General features: G+C 44.4%; 1 non-coding gene across 1 annotated transcript; it reads right to left on the minus strand.

Moving 5' to 3' along the window:
* Nucleotides 1–2,937: 2,937 nt before the first annotated feature.
* On the minus strand, nt 2,938–3,069 carry Gm24443. The gene has a single exon (XR_003956627.1). It is a non-coding gene; the product is annotated as a small nucleolar RNA SNORA17 (small nucleolar RNA).
* Between the last annotated feature and the right edge of the window lie 7,503 nt (nt 3,070–10,572).

Consider the following 10,572-nt stretch of genomic DNA (forward strand, 5'->3'; position numbering starts at 1 on the left):
CTACTTCCCCTTTTAGTTCTAGTATGGTTTTGTTCATTTCCATCACCTGTTTGGATGTGTTTTCCTGTTTTTCTTTAATGATTTCTACCTGTTTGGCTGTGTTTTCCTGCTTTTCTTTAAGGGCCTGTAACTCTTTAGCAGTGCTCTCCTGTAATTCTTTAAGTGACTTATGAAAGTCCTTCTTGATGTCCTCTATCATCATCGTGAGAAATGTTTTTAAATCTGGGTCTAGATTTTCGGTTGTGTTGGGGTGCCCAGGACTAGGTGGGGTGGGAGTGCTGCGTTCTGATGATGGTGAGTGGTCTTGATTTCTGTTAGTAGGATTCTTACGTTTGCCTTTCGCCATCTGGTAATCTCTGAGCTAGCTGTTTTAGTTGTCACTGTTAAGAGCTTGTTCTTCAGGTGACTCTGTTAGCCTCTATGAGCAGACCTGGAGGGTAGCACTCTCCTTAGTTTCAGTGGGCAGAGTATTCTCTGCAGGCAAGCTCTCTTCTTGCAAGGCAGGTACCCAGATATCTGGTGTTCGAACCAGACTCCTGGCAGAAGTTGTGTTCCACTCACTAGAGGTCTTAGGATCACGTGTGGAATCCTGTGTGGGCCCTTGCGGGTGTCAGGCGACTCAGCTGGCAAGGTAGCCCGGGGCTCGAGTGGAGTGGAAGGGGTTTGTGCCCCAGATCAAGCCCGGGTAGCCTGCTTCCCTATGTACCGCAGTCTCAAGTTCCGCGCGATTGGATTGGGGCAGGCGCTGTGTTCCACTCACCAGAGGTCTTAGGGTCCCGTGGGGAGTCCCATGTGGGCCCTTGCGGGTGTTGGGCAAGACTCTGCTGGTAAGGTAGCCCGGGGCTCGAGTCTCGAGTGGAGCGGAAGGGACTTGTGCCCCAGATCAGGCCCGGGTAGCCTGCTTCCCTATGTACCGCAGTCTCAAGTTCCGCGCGATTGGATTGGGGCAGGCGCTGTGTTCCACTCACCAGAGGTCTTACGGTCCCGTGGGGAGTCCCGTGTGGGCCCTTGCGGGTGTTGGGCAAGACTCTGCTGGAGAGGTAGCCCGGGGCTCGAGTCTCGAGTCGAGCGGAAGGGACTTGTCTTATTCTTAATTTTTAATCTTGAAAATATTTGTTTCTATTTAGGTTGAGTCTGCATGGTAGCAAAATATCATGGTTGTCTATAGTGTAAATGTTATTTGGACAAACATTTTTGCCAATTATGCTGAAATCAGGGAAAATAGAAACATCTGTGTCATCCATTAGATGTGACAGGAAGCATTGATTTAATCTTTATACCTATTTTTAAAAAATCTTTTTATTGGTTTTTGTGAATTTCATATCATGTATCCCAATCACACACATCTCCCTGTCCTCTCATATTCACCATTCACCCTTGCAACCTTCTTCCCAACAGAGAAAAAAATATTGTGGAAGCTGTAGTGTGTCATAGTGTGTCCCACTGTGTACCCTTCTGTCTTTACTTGTTTGACTGCACTCAATGCAATAAAACCCATTTGTCTGGTACAAGGCCTCTGAGATGTGCACCTCTATCAATACTGGAACTTAACCAGGACTCCTCTTGTTGTTGCCACGTGTCATAGAGATCTTATAATTTTGCAACTATAGGACTGGCCTCTTCATGCACTTCAGCAGTTCATGGATAGGATATCGGTTGTGGTGGGCCAATTCAAAACCCTCGTTCTTAGCCTGGGGCATATCTAAGCTGGCCAGTCCAATGACTCTCTCACTCTTATACCCTGGGGGACGGCTCACCAGAACCCCCTGCAACCAAGGTCAGCTCTACCTTGCTGCACTGGTGAGGTGTAGCTGGTGAGGACCAGTTCTCCCTGTCTCATGACTCCAGGTCAGCTCTCCTGTCTGCCATAGGCAGCCAGAGATGAGAGAGGGGAGAAAAGTAGAGCATCTCCCCTCATATATGCCACTGCTCAGCACACAGGAGGCATGGCTAGCTCTCTTGTGCACATGCTCTTGGGCTAGGTCACCTGTAATGCCCGAATCCAGGGCCAGCCCTAATGCTTTGCCCAGGTGAGGTGCAGAGCCCTCTCTGAGTGCTGCAGCAGGTGAGGGGCAGGGACAGCTCTCTTGTTCTTGTGACTTCATGGTGAGGGGTGAGGGAGGAGGAGAGTATCTCTCCCTTGGTCATGCCACTGCACAGGAGACGAGTGGGAGGGCCAGCTCTCCCACATCCATACCCTTGGGGCTGGCTCACCTGCAACTCCCACAATTTGCGGAGCACCTCTACAGCTGGCTAGAGCTAGAGTCAGCTCACACCCTCTGGTCTAGGTCTCCGATAATGGATGCACAGGCCAGTTCTGCATCAACATGTCCTTGGGCAGTACACAGACCAGAGATGTCTCCCTGGCCTTGGTGATAACAAACCACTTCTGCTGTAAGGCTACAGACCCAGATGAGGTCCTTTCTGGTATCAATGGCTACTCCCAACAGGTTGTTACCCCACAACCCTCAACTCTCCGGTTTTGCCTCTTCATTTGTGCCCACATCTTTCACTTTCTCTTTCCCTTCCATTTCTCTACCACTTACTTGCTCATCTTAATGACACCCTGGGGTCTCTAGGGGTCATCTCAGAAGTGGTCTAGGAAGTGCTATATCTCACTCATGCATTATGGCACCACAGGGGTCATCTCAGGCATGGTCTGCTCCACCCCCAGTTCTGGGCGGGGGTCTCAGGCTAGCTCTCTGTCAGGGCAGCCTGGCGTTGTTCTAATGGTTGTCTCAGGCTTGCCCTTGACCTGGCCTGCCCGAATAGCCCCATGGGAGGGTTGCCTGTCTCAGCTCACTCCTTCTCTGAGGTCCACAATCCCAGGAGGTGTTTTTCTAGTCTCTAGAGTCTCTTGCTTCTGATGCTGGGAGCTGTCTCGCCTGCACTGAGACTGGTAAGTGTTTCAGGCTCACTTTTTTTTTTTTTTCAGGGACTGTTAGGCTACTAATCATTCAGATGTCTACAGGTCAGAACCCTGAGAACAGGCATAGCCTCTTTCCTCTCTGCCATCAACTCACAAGCATGTGACATGTGAGCCGCACCTGCAATACTTCTAAGCGCTGTTTACACCTCTTTCTTAGCACCTTTATATGAAAACTCTCATCTTTTGTCCCAAAGATATATGAACTTCTCTGTGGTTACCAAAAGCCAGTGATTTCTTGCAGCTTTCTAAGACTATTCTGATCACAACTGTCTTTTGTCTTCAGTTCTTCAGCTTAAAAGCAAGCGAGCATTCTGATGAAGCAATTTGCAACCAAGTAGCACTCAATAACATACACTGCAGACAAGTAAGCTTGCACATTCTGTGGTCTCTGCTCTTTCCTTCCCTTCCCTTCCCTTCCCTTCCCTTCCCTTCCCTTCCCTTCCCTTCCCTTCCCTTCCCTTCCCTTCCCTTCCCTCCCCTCCCCTCCCCTCCCCTCCCCTCCCCTCCCCTCCCCTTTCTTTTCTTTTCTTTTCTTTTCTTTTCTTTTCTTTTCTTTTCTTTCCTTTGTTACTTTCTCTAGAGTCAAATTATCCAGAGAAAAATGGGGCAGAAAGCTTTCAAGAATCCCCGAACGACTTTTTCTACATCACCTCTGTCCTGGACGAGGGTTTTAAGGTTAAAAGCATTATGCCAGGATTTCTGTTGGCAGCCATAATGTACACAGGCATGGAAACCCATGGCTAAGTGCTTGCTAAGTACTGACATAGTCCAGCAGCCTGGTCCTAGCTAGCAGCAGGCAGGAGCTCATATATCCTTTTGTTACCCCATGAGCTCTGGAGTAACACTTGGTTAAGACATGTGTGCCATTTCACAGCTTGAGAATACTCATTTACTTAAAAAAAAGAAAAAAGAAAAAGAAAAAAAATGTGAAAATGGAGGCTACACTGCTAGACAAGATTGCAGTGAGGATAAATGAGATTATAAATAGCAAATCAAACCTCAGTGGGGTCTGCAGTACTTACTGTCTGAAGCTCAAGCATTCATTCCTACCCGAATTCCCAGAGCCTTAGACACTTTGGAGTGGTTGCAAGTGCCTGCCTGAATTATTTAAAGTTTCTTTTGAACTATCTTAAAATTTAATAAAAGCAGCCATTTACTCAAATAGGTTAGGAGCCACTTTTTACATGCCAGAAACCACCAGGTTTACAGCTTGTAGTGTGAGGGCTTGTAGTGTGAGGGTTTTGGGGGCTGAGCTATATTTAAAAAGGCTTTCTCTGCCATCAGTGAATTCAGATCATTATGGATGTAGCACAAGTCACATTAAACTGACGCAGTCCCACGGTTACAAGTGTGTCAGGTGGGCTTTCATGGGATAATAGTGACTACTCCTGTCTGGTGCAGTTAGAAAGGCATCCGCATGTGGAGGCTGTGGCCTGGGAAGAAAGCTGTGTGGAGCACTGGCAAAGTCGTTGCCGTTGTCTAGTCTTATTTGTATTGATAGACCATGCAAAAGGAAAGGTTATTGTTCTCTTACATTTTTCAGATCCTACTTTTAATAAAGGTTCTTAAATACGTTAAACACCCTTCTAGCCCACCACCCTCCAGAGGTCGTGGGAACGAAGGGAAGATTACTAAGATGCAGGGGAAGTGGACCTGCTTAGAAACAGTTCTTTGGAGCAAATCCAATTGCATTGTCAGGATATATATGAGAAGTCCAGTTCAGTAGTGTCAGGGTAGCAAAGACGAGTCAGCAGGAGTGACCAGGACTAGCAGGGATGTGAAGAGAGGTTCTCTGCTGTGCCTCTCTCAAGGAAGTGAAGGACAGTGAAGACAAAGATTCAAGACCAACAAAGGACTGCAAAGCTAGCTATGCAAGTCCACCTTCACCATCCATTGAGACTTCTTTATACTCCCTCCAAACATCATGTGTCCTCCCATGGGCCTTGACTCTCACATGTCTTGCTTCAGCAAAATACCGTGTGAGTCTGTCTTAGCAAAACTCCCCCTGAGTCTCTATCAGCTGATATCACTCTGCCAATTGGCCTGGGTCCTTGGAAGTGGTAAGAAGCCTCCAGAATACCACCAGAAGTGTTTTTGGTGTGTTTCTTCCTATGAAATTATGAAAAATCAAAACCACTAAGGAATGGCAAGGCATACCAATACCATCCAGCGTTGTTGTCTGCCATCTGTTGGGTTATAAATATATTCTTTCATAATGTCACACATCCTTTTACATGTTTGCTTTAGCCAAACATCCTTTTACCTGTGGCTGCTTCAGGAAAACACCCTTTGACATAACTGACATTCCAAAGAATGTCAAAGAAACCAGAGGTTTCCACTTCACTTTTTGGGGTGGACGTGGGGAGTATCGCTGCCCTATTCCCTTCTGTTCTTTACACAGAATGTGAACGGGACTGCTGGAACACTGACAGCAATTCTCTCAGACAGTAGCAGAGGGGTGTTCCTACAGAGCTTGAGAATCTACATTAAGGGCCCTGAATTCTTTGTAAAAGGAGACAAGAATTATATTCCATGCAATCCTTTCATATGAAGAAACGTAGCTTCTGCTTCACCAGATCGCTACTATTTTCCTTCTTTGTCATATTCAGTTATATAAAGTTCCAAGTGAAATATATCTGCTTGTGTGAATATAGAAAAGGCATTTCTGTTTTTAAAAAGAACTAGTAATCACAAATCAAAAGCCACAAATTATTGTATTTGACTTGTTTTATGTGATTTACTATATTAGCTGAATATGAGAAAAAAATTTGCTAATAGAGATTTAAAATATGTTGTGCATATATAAGAGGAGAAAAATCATAGATGTTTCCGATTAGTTCTTTAGACACTATAAAATGCCTTGACATGTAGTGCCTGTGTGCTTATTGGAGGCTGCAAAACAGAACAAGCCGAAGATGCAAGTGCTCCTGTGGTGTGAAAACAGAGGATCTGAAGAAGTTTTGAAAACTAGGCTGCATCTCCCTTCATACATCTCCCTTCCAAAGTCAGCATCAGAAGTAAAATCGTGTTTACTCAGTATTAGCCTTTGAGTTTGCAGATCTTTAGACTGCATGTAGCTTTCGGATACAGATCGAGTCAGCATTCTTGGGAAATAACTAATTGAATTCATTAGCCTGAAATACTAAGTTCCTGTTTTTCCTACATACTTCCCATAAGTCTCTAAGTCCTAATGGAAGAGGATATTGGTTTTGTTGCTCTTGTTAATATGGCAAACATGTGAGGTAAACAACAGAAAGGTGGAATGATTTGCTGTGGCTTAAGGTCTCGGAGGTTTTAGTTCATGGTAAGCTGGGTTTACTCCTATGGGGCCTGGAAGGAGCCTGAGCATCTATTGAAGCAAGGCTGATTACCACATAGCAAACAACCAGCATAAAGGGGCCACAGACAAAGCATATTGCCTAAACATACACACATAATGACTTCTTTCCTCCAAGCAGGTCCTAAGTCTATATAACAAACGATGCTCTCAATGAACTAGCATATCCACCGATCAGATCCAATGGCTTTCCAAAGATGTTGGCTGGAGTCTGACAACATTTGAGGTCTGGGGTACATCCAGACTTGAATGACAACAAAGGGTTAAGTCTATGTAGGATTAATTTATATTCCCAATTTGTATCTGTCGTAGGAGCCTAGGGATAAGTAGTCTTTTCAGTTTTATTGAAGAATGTCGGTATTTCCCTGTACCATGAAATAGTTATAAGAAAGATGAGATGTGACCGTGACTGCTTACTAAGATCACTCTGGGAACAGGTAACTCACTATTTTTCTTTCATAACAGAACTTTTCATTTGTAGGTATCAAGACAGGGTGAGCACATCATGGTTATATTCAGTGTAGTAGACCAATTTCTTAGAATGGGAAAATATCTAGGCTTTTAAAAATGCATTTAACAACTTTTAAATTTGATTTCTATTTATTAGTGGCAGTGACATCTGAACCCAGTCTTCAGATAAATGGACTGCCATTCAGTTACACCCTCAGATTCTGTACTTCATTCCTAATAAAGTACAGATATTTACATTAGTTTAAAGAATGCTTGTTAATTGAAGAAAATCTGGGAAGGAGAAAATTTATTCATAAACGCAGAAATGATACAAATTCACACATTATTGTTCATACTCATTTGATGTTTTATATTTTAACTATATATGCATATGTCTATACAATAGAATATATTTAAAAATATTTAACAACTGTACACACACACACACATATATATATACATATGTGTATATATATGTGTGTGTGTGTGTGTGTGTGTGTGTGTGTGTGTGTGTATGTGTGTATATATGAAGCTTTTGAAACCTCAAAGGCTATTCCTGGTGATATATCTTCTCCAAGAAGGCATCGCTTACTCTCTAAGGCCATGCCTCCTAACACTTCCAAACAGTTCAACTGGGGACTAAGCACACAAATATATGAGCCTAAGGGGACCATTCTCTTTTTGTTGTTTTGTTTTGTTTTGTTTTGTTTTGTTTTGTTTTGTTGAGACAGGGTTTCTCTGTATAGCCCAGGCTGTCCTGGAACTCACTTTGTAGACCAGGCTGGCCTCGAACTCAGAAATCTGCCTGCCTCTGCCTCCTGAGTGATGGAATTAAAGGCCTGTGCCACCATGCCTGGCTAAGGGGACCATTCTTATTCAAACAAGCACACTCCACTCCCTGGCTCTCACAGTCTTGTATCCATATCATAACATAAAATACATTCATAAAGTCTTCACAGTCTTCTACTATTTAGAAGTCCAAAATCTCTTCTGAGACTCAAGGCTGTACCTAACTGCACCTCCTGTAAAATAAAAATAAAAAGTAGATGACACACTTCCAACACACAGTGTCATAGAATATATATTATCACTCCAATAGGAAGAAATGGGAAATATTGGCCAAAGCAAGTCAAAGAACCAGTAAGCAAACTCTAAATTCTGTACCTCTGTGTCTGACATAGAATTGTTCTTCAGATCTTCAGTTCCTTTCAGTTTTGTTGACTACAGCACATCTCTTTCCCTTGGGCTAGTTCCATAGCCCTTCTACCAGTGTCTTTGGTAGGTATGTCATGGTTATGGCATTTCCAACATCTTGGAGGCTCTGACACAATCCAAGCTTCACCTTCACAGCTTCATGCAGTGGCTGCTATTCGCCATCATGCAGGAACTTTCCTGTCAAATGCCTGATCTCAGCTGCTTTCCTTAATCACAGAAGATGTGACAACCTCTTTGTATCTGTATCTTTTTAGATGAAGTAAGAACCACAGGGCTAAGGCTGAGAAGTTTTGCTGCCTGCTGGGACTGGAATCTCACCACCTCCTTGAATTATATTTGCATTATCTTTCTCTATTTTATTGTTGTTTCTGTTTAGGATGAGGAAAGTCCTCAGACATTTTCTTCTCACAGGCTGAATGAAGAGCTGGGTGAGATCTTGCCCTGAGGTTACCACTCCCTTTATTCCATCAGGTCTTTCTTTAAACTTCTTAACTCCTTGAATTCAGAACTTGTTTCCAATATTGCAGTCTCTGGGGCTCTTTTGCTTCTCAAACTGTATTATGTTTAGAATTTCCATTCTGTTTGCTGTTTTCTAATGTTGATCTGCATGTATATGATCACTGATAACCACATAACAGTACTAGGCTGCCTTGAAATCTCATCTACCAGTGATATTAATACCAAACTCTTCAATTTAGCCTCTGGCAGATTTTTAGGAGAAGGCCAAAAAAAAAAAAAAAAAAAAAAAAAACAGCTTAGTTAGGGTTTCTGTTGCTGTGAAAAGACCTCATGACCACAACTCTTTATAAAGGAAAGCTTTTTTTTTTTAATTAGGTACTTTCTACAGTGCTATCCCAAAAGTCCCCCACACCCTCCCGCACCCACTCCTGCACCCACCTACTCCCACTTCCTGGCCCTGGCATTCCCCTGCACTGAGGCATATAAAGTCTGCACGACCAACGGGCCTCTCTTTCCACTGATGGCCGACCAGGCCATCCTCTGATACATATGCAGCTAGAGACATGAGCTGCGGGGGGGGGGGGGGGGGGGGCGGGGGGGGCACTGGTTAGTTCATATTGTTGTTACACCCATAGGGTTGCAGTTCCCTTCAGCTCCTTGGGTACTCTCTCTAGCTCCTCCATTGAGGGTCCTGTGATCCATCCAATAGCTGACTGTGAGCATCCACTTCTGTGTTTGCCAGGCCCCAGCATAGTAATTGGGGCTGGCTTACAATTCCAGAGGTTTAGCCCATCAGCATCATAGTGGGAAGCATGGTGCTGAAGAATGAGCTGAAAATTCTACATCTGGACAGGCAGGCAGGGGAAGAAACAATGACACATTGTCCAGGATTGAACATCAGAGATCACAAAGCCCATCTCAATTGATACAGTTTCTCCAACAAGGTCACATCTACTCCAACAAGGCCATACCTCCTAAAGTGACACTTCCCATGGGCCTATGGAACCTATATTTATTCAAACAACTAAAATAGCCATATTCTTTCCCAAAATATCACAAGAATGGTCTCTAATATTCTTTCCCTCTGAGACTTCTTGAGCTGGGGCCTCCTCCATGATCCACATTGCTCTCAACATTGTTGTTCTCCATTCGCTTACTACAGTGGCTCACTTATAGTGTTCAATTGCTTTTCTAGTCCTAAGTCCCAACATTGAAGGAATGCAAGGACACAAGCAGGGCTATCTTGTCTGAGTCAACACCATCTGGCTGGAACTTCCCCTCTGTCTATTGTCCCTTGACACCGGGTAAAGTCATACATCAACTGGTTGCTATGTGAACAAAGATAAGCCCCCAGCCCACGGGAACAAAGTCCTGGTGCCCTTTTGCTGACATGTAATCTTTCTGTTAATGTTTGAATGAGCCAATCCCATACCTTTGTTGAAATTCCTCGCACCCCTATCCCTTTTTCTTCCATAAAACCCCCTAACTTTTGAGCCTCGAGGCCGACATCTGTTATCTCCTGTGTGAGATGCATGTCGGTCTGGAGCTCTGTCATTAAACTACCTCGTGTATTTACATCAAGGCGTTCTGTTCTGTTCATGGTTCTTGGGTGCACACCAAATCGAGAGTTGAGTCGAGAGTTGAGTGGGGGTTATTTTTTAAAAAATCAGCATAGTCAGGTGTGTCACAGTAATACTCAAACTCCTGGTACTGTAGCCTCCCCCAGCCTTAAAGTAGGCTGCTTCAAACCTCGCTGCCACTGAGTATAAGACCACCTGGGGTGGAACCTTCCCACTTAAATGGCTCTATTGTCCTGTTACCTGCTGCTGCTCTTCTCCAAGACACTGCTACCTGCTGAGAGGCCCTTGAAATATTCTGGAGGCAGCATCCATCAGGCAGATCCCCCTACAGGCTGGCAACAGGCATCAAGAATGGACTGGTGGGGGATGGGCCTCTCCCCTTTATAAGCACAGACTCTTAGTAAACTTGGGGGCCTTGAACAGAAAAATGCCTTGGCCTCCATTATTTCTCTCACCGTTTCCTTCCATACAGCTCTGGCCCCCCACTCAGGAACCCAGTTAGTGTGGCCGAAGGTGGCTACATGGTACCATCGTCTGTCTTAGTGTTCTATTGTAGTGAAGAGACACCGTGACCAAAGCAACTTACAAAATGAAGAGTTTAA

This window comes from Mus musculus, chromosome 6 (assembly GCF_000001635.26).
Source record: "Mus musculus strain C57BL/6J chromosome 6, GRCm38.p6 C57BL/6J".
Classification (NCBI taxonomy): Eukaryota; Metazoa; Chordata; class Mammalia; order Rodentia; family Muridae; genus Mus; species Mus musculus.